Source organism: Salvelinus fontinalis, chromosome 25 (assembly GCF_029448725.1).
Source record: "Salvelinus fontinalis isolate EN_2023a chromosome 25, ASM2944872v1, whole genome shotgun sequence".
Classification (NCBI taxonomy): Eukaryota; Metazoa; Chordata; class Actinopteri; order Salmoniformes; family Salmonidae; genus Salvelinus; species Salvelinus fontinalis.
This window is the reverse complement of record NC_074689.1, coordinates 11724005-11738823: the sequence shown is the minus strand read 5'-3', so window position 1 is coordinate 11738823 and position 14819 is coordinate 11724005. Positions and strand designations below refer to the sequence as shown.

The following is a 14819-nucleotide window of genomic DNA, read 5'->3' as shown; positions in this document are numbered from 1 at the left end:
CGTTTAAAAAATTAGCCACATTAGCATAAATAGTCTAAACAGCGCCCCCATCCCCAACAGGTTAAAAACATCATAAGGTAGTTAATTTAAAGCGTTTTATAGCAATTTATATCCGTTTAGTGCGATTTTGGGACATTTATTTTTGAAACGATGTGAATAGCTGGGCACGCTTTTCAGTTCATCCCGAACGCAGTTGGCATTTCCACATGGCAAGAGGACAGCTTTCCACCAAAAGACGATTACTCCCAAGAAAGGATCCTTTGCCCAAGATACTGATGGAAGAACAGCTCAAGGTAGGACATTTTTATTATGATAAATCGTGTTTCTGTCGAAAAATTTTAGTGGCTTAGGACGCCATGTTTTTTGACGTAGCTTCGCTTGGCGCAAACTGTATTGAAAAGTAAGGATAAATTAAAAAATGTAATTCCGCAATTGTATTAAGAATTAAATTGTCTATCAATCCCTGTCCACCCTATATTTTTTTGTCACGTTTATGAGTATTTATGTATAAGAGTAGATCACTGTCTAAGTGGCGCAAGGACATTTTCTGACCAGCTGAGCTACATTTCACATTGTCTAACCATGATTTTGGTGGCTAAATATAAACATTTTCGATCAAACTCTATATGGATTGTGTAATATGATGTTACAGGAGTGTCATCGGAAGAATTCTGAGAAGGTTAGTGAAAAAATTAATATCTTTTGGCGATGTTGACTTTTATCGCTCACTTTGGCTAGAATCAATGCTGGGCTGCTATGTGCTATGTGCTATGCTAATATAACGATTTATTGTGTTTTCGCTGTAAGACACTTAGAAAATCTGAAATTATGTCTGTATTCACAGAATCTGTGTCTTTCGATTCGTGTATGCTGTGTATTTTTACGAAATGTTTGATGATTAGTAAGTAGGTAAACACGTTGCTCTAAGTAGTTTTTCTATTCCATTTGTGACGGTGGGTGCAATTGTAACCTATGCCATCTACCTGAAATATGCACTTTTTTCTAACAAAACCTATCCCATACCATAAATATGTTATCAGACTGTCATCTAATGAGTTTTTTTGTTGGTTAGGGGCTATAAATATCTTAGTTTAGCCGAATTGGTGATGGCTACTGGTGTTGGTGGACAAATAAAAGATGGTGGATTATGCTAATGTGTTTTTAGGTAATAGATGTACATCTTTACATATTGTGTCTTCCCTGTAAAACATTTTAAAAATCGGACATGTTGACTGGATTCACAAGATCTGTGTCTTTCATTAGCTGTATTGGACTTTAATGTGTGAAAGTTAAATATTTAAAAAAAATATTTTTTTTGAATTTCGCGGCACTGGTTTTTCAGTGGGGGGGGGGGGGGGTGTGCCGCTAGCGCCACGCTGATCCTAGACAGGTTAAAAGAGGAAGCTAAATATTTTAAGCAGATGTTCTATTTTCCGTCTCATCCTCACCCACTGAATGACTAAGGAATTCTTTCCAAATAATACATTTTTTTGAAAATTAACATATGTACAGAAAGATCAGGGCGAAGGTCAAATTACAAAGGAATGCATTTTTGAGGCTACTAAATCATTTCAGTCTCGAAAACCCCCAGGGCTTGGTGGCATACCGGTAGATGTATATCAAGCCTTTTTTGATATACTCAAAGCTCCATTGTTAGCTTGTTTAAACTACTCCTATAGAAATGGTAGTCTTACAGGTACTCAGCAGGAAGGTCTGATTTCACTATTATTAAAACAAGACCCAGATGGCAAATATAAATATACGGTCCCGTGTGGCTCAGTTGGTAGAGCATGGCGCTTGCAACGCCAGGGTTGTGGGTTCGATTCCCACGGGGGACCAGTACAAAAAAAAAAGTACAAAAAAGTATGAATGTATGTACTTGTAAGTCGCTCTGGATAAGAGCGTCTGCTAAATGACTTAAATGTAAATGTAAAAAATAAAGATCCAGTCTATCTTAAAAACTGGAGGCCTCTTACACTTCTATGTTGTGATGCAAAAATAGTAGCAAAATGCGTAGCACTCAGAATTAAAAAGGTTCTACTAGTTGTTTTTTTTTCACTATTGGTTAGAGCCTGTAAGTAAGCATTTCACTGTAAGGTCTACACCTGTTGTATTCGGCGCACGTGACAAATAAACTTTGATTTGATTGTTCATCCTGAACAGACAGGTTTTTTACATGGACGATAGATTGGAGATAATAAACGACAACGACTAGAAATAATAGAACATCATGAAACATCTAAGAAGCCAGGCCTGGTATTTATAGCGGATTTTGAAAAGGCCTTTGATAAAGTAAGACTGGATTTTATTTATAAATGCCTGGATCCTCTTGTAAAATGGGTAAAAGTATAGCAACCTCAGGTGTAAAATATTAAATAGCGGCTACTTCTTAGAGAGTTTTGAATGGTCAAGAGGAGTTAAACAAGGGTGTCCGCTGTCATCATATCTATTCGTTATGGCCATCGAAAGGCTAGCTATTAAAATCAGATCAAATAACAACATTGGAGGATTAGAAATCCAAGGCTTAAAAACAAAGGTGTTCATGTATATCGATGACTCAAGTTTTATATTAAGTCCGCAAGCTAGATCCCTGCAATGTCTCATTGAAGATTTAGATAACTTTTCTGGGCTAAAACCTAATTATGAGCATGAATTGGGTGGGTTGAGATTATTAAATATAAAAGCACTAAACATATCTCTAAAAGCTTCACTTATTCAAAAGTTTTCCTTGAACCCTAAATGGTTCTCAAGTAGTTTACTAAGAAAAGCTCATTCATTGTTTAAAAATGGTAGATTGCCATGTCTTATTTTTGATGAATTGAAAATTAAATGATCTCTCTTTTTTAAACAAACATTGCAGTGCTAGCTACAATTAAAATTGTATCACCCTGAAATGTGCTGGTCAATAAAATACCTGTATTTATGGGAAAGTTTGAAAATTGTATTTTGTTTTTACATTATGTTGTAAATTGGAATGGTAAAGTTATGTCTTTCATGAAGTTATCAGAATTGTACAGGAAGGTCTGCTCAATCCAAGATTACAACCAATTGATTACAGTATTACCCCAAAAATGGAGGAGGCAGGTGGCAGTGGGAGGAGGTAGGGAACTGGTCTGTCTGCCCAATATAAAGGATCAAAACTGATGGAGAAATAAAAATATCATAAATAGGAGAGTATACCAGTTTCATTTGAGGACCAGGATGTTGACAGTTGTGCCATACAGATTGCAAAACAATTTTTTATGTACCGATTCCGTGGTACAGGGTGTATGAGTTGATATATAAAACGATGCAAGATCAAGACTTTGTGCTTTTCTGCTAAAATGATTATTTAGAATTCTTGCCACCAACAAAATGTTGAATATTTGGGGCATACAATCATTGAAGCTCTGCAGATTTTGCTGTGAGGATACAGACTCAATAGACCATTTTGTTTTGGTATTGCCCACAGGTAGCCTGTTTCTGGTCTCAGGTTCAGGAATGGCTGAAAATGCATAACAATGATCTAGAATTTACCCTAGAAATAGTACTGTTAGGAGATCTGGAGGGACCGGGTCAGTCAATTACTAATATACTAATACTCTTAGTAAAATTATTTATCTTCAACTCACAATCTGTGGATTCTATTTGATTAGATAGATTGAAATTGTATGTTAAACATCACAGCATAGTTGAAAGATGCTGAAAAATGCTTAGAAATCTGAAGAGGGTGGCCAGCAGAGATAGATGGGATGGGCTGAGGGAAGCTGAGGGTTGGGATGTGGAATTGGAGACAAGTGGGAGTGGAGTTGCTGGGCGGGGGATTGAATGACGGTCAAAGATAAAAGCGAAACAATTTAAACATATGAAAAAGTAAGTTTGAATGACACTGCGGGGCAATGTTGTTGCAGCTAATGCCGGTTTGCCTGAGGCTGATGCCGTGCAGGTGTTTGTACACATACACGTACACACACACTTAAATAGTGCAATACATTCACTCAAACATATTCAGTTAGCCTTGCTGTTATGATTTTTGTTGTCCTTGATGTCTTTTGTTTTTTGCATTGTTGTTTCTGGGAATGGAATTATTATTATTTGATTAATTCTGGGGGGGGCTGTTGGGGTGGTCTTGGATGGTTGAGGGGCAGCTCTTGGGGAACTGTGGGGGGGGGATCTTGGAGGGCTGGTGGTCTGGCAGTTGGAAGCGTGGGCCGGTGGCTGATGAATCGCTGGTTCGGGTCCCCGTTTTTGACCTTGTGGGAGGATCTGTCAACGTGTCCTTGAGCAGGGCGTTGACCCTGGTTGCTTCTGTGTGTCGCTTTGGATGGAAGGCTGTTAGATGACTAATGTGATGTAGTTGTTGAGAGGCTTCACTGCAAGTATATTGTATGTTTTAAATATTCAATATTCAATAAAACATATATAAAAAAAATGTATAAAAAAACTCCAGGGGTACCCATGGAGATCAGAAGTGTCCAGTGAGAGAAAGGCAGGTTGAGGTTACCGGGATCAGAGTGGTGCAGAAGGTGTCGTATGCTGAGGCAGTGAAGAGAGTAGTAGAGGAAGATGGGTCCAGGGCGAGGGATCCTAAGAGGCTCCCTGTGAGTAGGCAGAGGTCAATAGAGGGTGATAGGAATAACATGTGCTTCAGTAAGGTTGGCTTCTTAGCGTTCATAGCCATGGTTATCAACTACCGCAGAAATGAAACGTAAATCACAGAAAACAGATGGTGGTGGCAGCTGCAGAGAAGTACTTGGGTGTACGAGGTTTGAATTCACACTCCAGAACAGTAGGCAGAAACACAGGGCTAGATAAGAGAAATAGCTGTGACCGGCATCACTCTCCAGTACAGTAAGTGGCGGTGTATCCACCAATAGAAAATGAAAGAATAAGACAGACAGGCTAGGAAACAACTCCTTTCAGTGCCGGTTCCCCCCTTGTGCGCTGTGCGCTGTGTGGTCGTGTGCGTGCGTGTCCTGCTGGTGTCAGGGCACAAAGGTCACTGCTGTGTCATCATCATTAATTGTCAAAAGGGCTGTTTTCCCAAAAACATCCTAAAGGTCTCGCACAGTCATCCTATTTCCCAAGTAAAAATAGCCTTTGAATGACCCAAATATCACTCATAATATTTTTACGCTATTAAAATGCTCAGAATTGAAGAAATTTTACTTTTTCTCTCATCTCTAACTATCAGGAAGCCTGAAAGAACAGGCTGAGTTGGCGGAGAGCTTATATTCATGACCTCGCCTTGACTGACAGCTGTTTGAAACACCCTTGTGGCCCTTGCCAGGTAACAAGGTAAACAATGGGCCACGTCATTCCGAGCCTAAATAGTATGTATGCATCAACCCATTTTCTCTGCAAAATGCTCTGAGTTGATCATAGACTGTTGGATATCAGACAAACAGCAGCAATACACAATTGCATTTCTATTGTTTTGTAACTAAATTACAGAATATAGTTCAATGATACACTTCTTCACAACAATTCGTAAAGCCTGAGTCCCTTAGAAGCTTAGACATAAGGGAATGTACATGAAAACAGCATACAATAAGTGTACTGGACAATTTATTGGTGCCTCTGCATTAGCATTATAAATGACAATATATCCAGAATTGTATGTATTGATAAGACATTTATTTGATCATTTACAATAGGCCAGCATAGCCTAAATATTGCTCAACATGAGCACTCATGAGAAATAAAGGTGAGAAATAATCCTGGCAAGAATGTTCTCCCCAATTGATAAAGCAACTTAGCTCAAAATGTGCACTGCACACACTTGACAAAATGGTCATTTTCGGTGCAGCCTGTCCACCCAAAATGAAAAGCAACCACTGCTATGGAACGTCTTTATTCTTGGGAAAACAGTGTAACCTTAAATTAACACTGTGGCATCCAGTCAGATGAAGACAGATGAAAAGGGCTGGTGTTTACAATGGTGTTTACAATATCCGGCTTTAAGTGACGTTGAGTAAAGCCTGAAGTAATGCCTGCCTCCTGATTCCAAGCGTTTGCCATGGGGGGAGGGGACCAGTGACTTTATGATCAACTTTGTCAATGTACCAGCTACAGTCATTATTCATATTTGGGTCAACCTACTAACTGATTTCATCCAACTATTATTATCTGTTATAAGCATGTTAGAGCATTTATTATGTCTAATTATGGGGTTAAGAAAGCCATCCGCGACACATAGCATGATGTGCTTGTAAATGTGTGTGAATCATGTCAACATGAAGAGCACTAAATGTCAACACGGGTCTATTGGATGATATTGTGTCGTTAATTGGTCTTTCTTTATGAAGGGCAGAGCATCATCCTTTTGGATGTTCCCTGAATTGAAAACACACCGAGTGACACATGTTGCGCTCTACAGACGAATACGGCTTATTGAAGTCTTCCTATGAGCGATTAATTAACTGTCTTTCATGCCACACTAACACCACTGTTACGGTGAGGTGATACCCAGTGCATTCTCAACTGAATAGGATTGTTGGGGGACAGTATTGAGGATTCATTTGCAGCCAGAAAATGTCTGTCCAGAAACACTTGATGTGGCTTGAAAGAAAACAAATAACACCAAAAGTTCTACAAACTGTGTGTGTGTGTGCGCACGTGTGTTGTGGTGCTCGCAGAATTCAGACCCATACCCCTCCTCCTTCCACCCGCAACCCCCAAATAATGTTTGTGTTCGTTTACAAAAGGGAACATGTATTAAGACGCTTCAGTAAACAAGACAGGGGAGAGACGATGGAGGCTCAAGAAGTCAAGTAGTCAAGATAAACAACCCCGATGGTGTCAATGTTTGGACTCTTGCTTAGATGACAAGATGCTTGGTGTGGTAAATGAGGGGGAAGAGAGAAAGCGCGAGAGAGAGCGAGAGAGAGAGAGCAGGAGAGAGAGCAGGAGAAAGAGAGAGAGGGAGCGAGAGAGGAGAAAGGGAAATTGAGAGAGAGAAAGAGGGATAGAAAGAGAAAAGAGAGGGTACTAATCAAAAGAGAGAGCATGTGGGAAAAATTTGAAAGAGAGAAAGAGACACGAGGAGAAAGTGGTACACTCTTAAAATGAAGAATTCAGTTTACACAGCCATCATACACTATCAACCCCAAAGTATTTTTAACTCAAATACTTCTAATAAGTTGAACTCAAAATCAATGATAAGTAATTGTTACTTAAAATGTTTGTGGTACTGACTCAAAACTAAATGAGAAGTCACATCAACTAAATGTTTTAAGTTATGATAGCAAATGCATTTTTTACCCAGCATGCTCTACCGCAGGTTGATATTTTTTGTTTATACATCATTTTTAAATTAAGCACTTGTGTTTAGTGAGTCTGCCAGATCAGTGGCAATAGGGATGATGCTAAGAATTCAAAATGTACTTTTGGGTGTCAGGGAAAATGTATGGAGTAAAAAGTACATCATTTTTTGTAGGAATGTAGTGAAGTAAAAGTGAAAGTTGTCAAAAATATACATTTTAAAGTAAAGTACAGATATCCTCCACAACTGTAAATTATTTTTATATAAGTACTTTACACCACTACTTTTTGACACAGAATCCAAGGTAGTTACAGTACAGCTTCACAATGAATACATCCCAGGACTATGACATAGAGGTTTGCAGAGCTGGGACCAAGTCATTGTTTTACAAGTCACAAGTAAGTCTCAAGTCTTAGCACTCAAGTCCCAAGTCGAATCCCAAGTCAAGACAGGCAAGTCCAAGTCAAGTCTCAAGTCAAGACCAACAAGTCTCAAGTCCTAAACTTTGAGTTTCAAGTCCTAAACAAGTCATAATGTGCTCTTCACCAATTGTAATCCCATTTAATATTTTTAACAAGAGTAATAGTTAGTATATTACATTTATGCAAATCATGAATGCTTTTTAAAATATATTTATGACTTTCCAAATAAACTTTATATTTCCATGGAAATACATGGGTAGCCATGAGAAAGACCCCCCCATAGCGATCGACTATCGAGGATCGCTATGGGGCGCAATCAGGCAATGTAGGCTTGTACACAATCACCCAACCTTAACACACACACACACTGTGTGTGTGGTTACAGTAGGCTAACATATGTCAATGGCTTTAGGAACAGCAGTAACATCAGGCAGGATTTAGGCTACCAACTGCCTAACCAGTTGTAGCTCAATCTTGGGTACAATGATCACATTCCCGCACTGGCTGGGCTGACTGTGTGGAGGCTCATTGATTTAACGTTACGTTAGCTAGCATGCTTGTCACGGCTCTTGTCGGAATGAGTGGACCAAAGCGCAGCGTGGTAAGTGTTCATGATAAATTAATTACTCAAAACACTCAAACAAAATAATAAAGAGTGAAAACTTAAACAGTCCTGTCAGGTGCAGACACTAAACAGAAAACAACTTCCCACAAAACCCAAACGAAAAAGGACAACTTATATATGATCCCCAATTATAGACAACGATAGACAGCTGCCTCTGATTGGGAACCACACCAACATAGAAATAAAGAAACTAGAATGCCCACCCTAGTCACACCCTGGCCTAACCAAAATAGAAATTAAAAACCTCTCTATGGCCAGGGCGTGACAATGCTACACTGACAAAGTTATGAATGATATAGCTGTTGGCTATATTAGCCACGACTTACTGTTCTTAGTGCAGCTTCAAATGTCGAACAAAGTTGGAAGTTGTTGCGCCTCCGTCTGTCATTTTCTTCCCGCATGTTTTGCAAGTTGCAATCCGTTTTTTGTTGATACAGCGTAGCCTTTATATCCGAAAATAATAATTTGGGGTATCATCTTTCCAAGAGCAAGTTCCTCTGCACTGCCACGCGCAACTTTTTCTCAGCTGGCACAATTTGATTGGCTGCTGTCTGATTCAAACTGTAATCCGTTAAATGAAGAGTTGATGCGCTGCACACTTTTTTAAATAGCATCATTTTATATATTTGAGTTTGGGGAGGGTATCAAGTCAGTTCGAGTCAAAAGGCTCAAGTCCAAGTTAAGTCATGAGTCATTGGTGTTAAAGTCAAAGTCGAGAGCCAACACCACCAACCCCAACCTCACAAAAATCCCAACACCTTTCCACAGGCACCACCTAACCCACCACCCAAGACATCCCAGAAACAGCCCCCACCCCTGCCTGCCTCTCCACCAGACTCAGCACTAACCCAAGATTTTCCAGTCCCAGCCCCGGCCCCAGCACCAGCACGGTTCCCAGTTTCAGTCCACCCCTACCGCCAACCACTCCACCACACCAACCAGGCAAGCAAAAACCCAAAATTCAGAGAATGAAGACCCACACTCCAACCGAAACTGTAAAACTAAAAAACTAAAGAGTTACAGTGAATGGACATGGAGTCTTGATTTGAAGGTCTCTCTTTTTGTTTGATTGTTAACCCCTTGGTGTTTCCGCAAGACGATTACATTTGCTTTACTTGCTTTGTTCTGATCTGCCTTTTGATGAACCATTGATATTATTTTGTTATTATTCGCTTTGATTTGATGACCCATTGATATTAATTTGTAATTATTTGAAGTGTTGATTTGCCGAATGATTGATTTTGACTTGATTTGTGTATTGACTGATGCATAACCAAATAAAATGGCCTAACTCTGGCTGGATTCCAATAGGAATTACACTTCACTTTGCAAGACAGCATAATGTGACTTGCGAGTACGGTTGTAAAATTCTGGTAAATTTCCCAGGATTTACAGAATTTCCCTCGAAATCCTCCACCTAGGATTTGTTTTTAAATCTGGGAATTATGGGAAAGTTGCTGGAATTTTTAAACCCTAGTTGCAGGCCTCATGTGGCCTGTAAACCATGCATTTCAGGTCACTGTATTATGATGAAGCTAGACTTCAAAATAAGGCTTTATGACATGCAATGTATTGTCATAAAGAGTTTAACAATAATTATATTTCTTGCCCAGGAACTCACTTGGTGAAGGCCATAGGAGTGAAATCAAACGAATTCAACAACCATGTCTCTGTCACTAACAAATACAGTCATGGTGGTAACTCTACAATTCATTCGAAAAGGCAATATATTGGAGGTGTGGCTTAGTGGGAGTGTTACTCAAACATTCTAGAGTGGCGGAGCGGTCTATGGCACTGCATCTCAGTGCTAGAGGCGTCACTCCAGACCCTGGTTTAAATTCAGGCTGTATTACAACCGGCTGTGACTGGGAGTCCCATAGGGTGGCGCACAATTGGTCCGGGTTTGGCTGGGGTAGGCCGTCATTGTAAATAAGAATTTGTTCTTACCCGATTTGCCTAGTTAAATAAAATAAAATGCCACTCAAATCTGGACCCCCTACTGCAGGGGTGTCAAACTCATTCCATGGAGGGCCTGGTGTCTTTTTTGCTTTTCATTTCAATTAAGACCTAGACAACCAGGTAATTTACTAATTAGTGACCTTAATTCATAAATCGAGTACAAGGAAGGACACTCGGCCCTTCCTGGAATGAGTTTGACACGTGCCCTACAGGGTCACAGTGACTCTATTGGTTTGAGTAATGACTACAAATCACCTTAAGTAACTGTACTCAGATATAGTAAGTGCAACGGGTTTCCGAAAATGTTTTGTGTAATGACAGCACACTGGGGTTTACAGTGTACAGAGCTGGGCTCTCCAACCCTGTTCCTGGAGGTTTTGGCTCCAACCCTAATCTAGCACACCTGATTCTAATAATTAGCTGTTACAACAGGGGTTGAAATGAAAACCTACAGGAGGGTAGCTCTCCAGGAACAGGTTTGGAGAGCCCTGGTGCAGAGCATTCTCACATCATCCATTACAGTTTGGTATGGGAACTTAGACAGTCACACTAAGAAGCAACTAGAGACGGTTGTGTCAAAAGCCTCAAAGATCACTGTCTGGGACATTCCCTCTGTGAGCTCTCTGTACACCAAGTGCAGAAAAAAATCCTCAACAACCCCTCCCATCCAGCAAATTACCTCTTTCAGCCCCTCCTCTCTGGTAGACGCTACAGGTCATTGACTACCAAAACGGAATGTTTTAAAAGCATTTTGTCCCTGCAGCAGTCAGAACATTGAACTCCATGTTCCTTGCACTTTATGGACTCATGGACTTTATGGATTGTTGATATTTACAGTATATTTATTATATACAGTATATTTAGTTGTGGTGATGCTATTCTAGCTGCTTGTCACTAATGTTGTGAATTTGTGAATGCACACACTGTATACATTTAAATTAATGTGGCTGAATATTTGTTTTATGAGGTGAGGCTGGGGTATACAGTACACATATTCGGTGCACTTCAGCACTAACATGCTGTACCGTAAACAAATACCACCAACCTTGGTTGCATGGCAATAAAGCATCCTAGTCTTGTCTTGTCTAAAGGTGCAAGTTGGAACCAAATAAGGTTTGTGAGAGCGATGCGATAGAGGAACTAGTGATGCCAATTTAGCAATTTTGTTGCTAGATTTAGCAACTTTTCAGACTACCCTGGCAACTTTTTCTTCAAACAGCACCTAGCAACAAATTTAGCAGCTTTTAAAAATGTATTTGGAACTTTTAGCAACTTTTATCAACTCAAACGCTAAAATGCACGCATTTTCCCTCTAAATGACACAAAAACGATTTTCTCTGTCACACACTCCGTCACAACACACGTGCCTGGCTGCAAAAGTGCATTGTGAGTGACGTCAGTAGCAGACGCTCAGCTCGTGCACAGGCAGCTGCAATTTCCGCAAATCATTGTTGGCTGACTGCAGCTGCCTGTGCACGAGCTGAGCGTCTGCTGCCAACGTCACTCACAATGCGCTTTTGCAGCCAGGCATGATAACTAACTACCAATACACTGCTTAAAACTATAATTGTTCAGAATGTGTAGGTTTACTAGATAAAAATAAATATGTAAAATGTAATTGTTCAATAATATGTCATGTGTAATTGTTCAATAATTAAGTGTGTTGGGTTTTTAAAAATTCTGATCATATAAAATGTGTTGCTCATATTACTTTTACAAATAAAAATATGTGATAAACAAACAAATCTAAACTAACAAATGTCAAATCATATTTTTCACCGAGATGGCCAGTCAATTCAAGTAAAGTTATTGTGTATTCTACGTAATGATGCTACATAATGACGCAGTTTTACGTTATTACGCAATGATATCACAACGTCATTTAGCTACTTTTAGCAACAAATCGACCTCCCTCTAGCAACTTCCCCTGAAAATTAGTTGGCAACACTGAGAGGAACCATGTTACGGTCTCTGAAGAACCATAAATAGGATGGTTCTTTGAAGTTCCATACAAAAATCCAACACCAGAGCTGTTTCGGCCCTCCGGGACCGGAATTGAATAGCCCAGCTGTAGGGTTTTAAGCCGTAGTTGCATATTTCCCAGAGTGCCATTCAAGTTAATTTTATATTTACCAGTACCAACCATGACTGTGTTTGGTTGTGATAAAGACATGGTTGTTCCATTCATACATTTTCAGTCCTATGGCCTTCATCAAGCTAGTTCCTAAGTGAATATGTTGTCATTATAATAAAATTATTACAGTCAAACTGAAATTTGTAGTTTACAGGCTACATCAGGCCTGTAAATCACATAATGCTGGCTTGCAAAGTGATGTGTAATTCCTGTTGGAGTCCAGACAGAGTGGGGGTATACATTATTTTTAGTTGCCCACAACCTGCATTCAAAATGACTGTCAGAGTTGGGAAGATTAACATACGAGTCTAGTTTAAACATCTAAACTGGAACAACCATTTCAGTAACGGGTGCAATAAGTCCAAATAACAGATAGTTTAGAAAAATGTATGATATTTATATTTGAGTAGCATAAGATTAATTAATCAATCAATATACAAACAAAAACACAGATATCGAAACAAACAATTCTAAAAATCAACCTTCAATAAAGCATGCTGTGAAATATGACAATGATGGGCGTGGTTCAACTCTCATTATTAACGGCAACACTGAGATTATTTTACAACATTGAGTGTTAATTTAACTCTTTACAGTGTTATTTTAACTACTACCTGGTGGGTAGGAGCGTTGGGCCAGTAACCGAAATGTTGCTGGATCGAAACCCCAAGCTGACAAGGTAAAAATCTGTCGTTCTGCCCCCGAGCAAGGCAGTTTACTCACTGTTCCCCGGGCGCCGAATACGTGGATGGCAATTAAAGCAGCCCCCCGCACCTCTCTGATTCAGAGGGGTTGGGTCAAATGCGGAAGACACATTTCAGTTGAATGCATTCAGTTGTGCAACTGACTAGGTATCCCCCTTCCCTTTCCCTAGAAATGTTACACTGAAAAATCAACACTAGTTAACACTGGCCAGTTTACTGTCTGCTATACAAGGGACACATCTGCAGGTTCCCATACATTTTAAGAACCTTTAAGAATTCTGAAGAACTGTAGATGCCATGTCAAGAACCCCACACTTAACTCAAAGGTTATTTATAGGGAAAGGAACCTTAAGAGCTGAGGAAGAACCATTTAGGAACCTTTCTTTTTTTTCAGTGTAGAGAGAGGAGCCGGCAAGGCCAGGACTAAAGACGTCATGCTGACCATGTTCTGTGGACACGTTCCCTCGCCCTCATTAGATGGTTAACCAGTGAGCAGTCAGGCAGAGGGAATGGGCCCCTCTAACCGGCCCGTCTGTTTCATCTTTCAAAGCAGGGGGACGCTAACCAATTCTCACTCTGGGCGGCACAAACCCTTTTACCCCATGAAAACAAAAATAAAAAAAATATTACAATTAAAATTAAAAAGTGAGGATGAATGAAGAGAGGCAGTGAGAGAGGTAGGAGGGAGGAGAACGGGAAGGCTTTGATTGTTGTTCCTATTCAAATCGGTACATAACAACATCTGACATGCATGACAGTAACTGCTTGCTAATTATGGCACAGCTTTGCTGTACGAGGTTGTTGTGTCACCGGGACCCCCAGACAATCTGTCGATTGTTGTGTGAGAAGATTGGTCCGACAGGACAGAACAGGGCCAGCCGCTTTCCTCTAACCAATTATCCCCATTTACTATTGCTGCTTCAAGCTGCTTCGCTGGCCCGCCTGCCATGAACAAGGAAAAAAAGATGGAGGTAGCAAGGACAAATGAAAGCAAAAGAAAGACAGATAGAGAAAGGGGAAGAAAGAGAGAGACAAGACATGAGTATCAACGCGCCTGAAGTTTGGATGGAGTTGGAGACACTAGTAGGTGGGAAAACAGAGAACTTAAGTAAAACAAAACCTTGGCCATTTTAAGTTTGGACAGATAGAGAGAGAGAGGTTCTGTAGCTTTTGCCTAATGAGCTCAGCCACCACCTTGCCTCAGTTCGAAGGGGAAGGAGGGGGGAGGAAGGGGGGAAAAAGGGACTATTATGAATTGAGTTAATGAGCCTTGGGGTTGGAAAGCGGGTGAGGTGAGGGTGGCGGTCAAATTCTATTGCTCCCGGCCTCACCCTGAGCCCCCCTCCTCCCCTCCCTGTCCCCGTCCCTTTGATTTAACAAGTGAACAATTCTACTGCAGGTGTTTTAGACGTGCACTGATCGTAGCTGATGGATTCCTCTGGTTAACTGTACTGAGAGTGTCACATTTATCCAACGGGTTTCTGCACTGAAGGTTTACGTCCAGCGTTTCCCAAACTTCATTTTGGGTCTCTTGATTTGAAATGGGGTCGCAAGAAAAACTCTAAGAAATCAAATCAAATTTTGCTTGGTTCATAGAACAGGGGTTACGTCAGTAACCTCCGGTAGCCGCTAGATGTGGTTGTAATAAACAGAGCTGTTTCTGTTTTCTTCCTACAAATGTGCCTCTATCTTTTGAACAGTTTAAGCTACAAAATATTATGACCCCATCACT

The 14819-nt window shown here is 40.2% G+C and overlaps 1 non-coding gene across 1 annotated transcript; it reads left to right on the top strand.

Annotated features, from left to right (window-relative positions):
* Positions 1-1763: 1763 nt before the first annotated feature.
* On the top strand, positions 1764-1839 carry trnaa-ugc (transfer RNA alanine (anticodon UGC)). The gene has a single exon. It is a non-coding gene; the product is annotated as a tRNA-Ala (tRNA).
* Positions 1840-14819: the final 12980 nt, after the last annotated feature.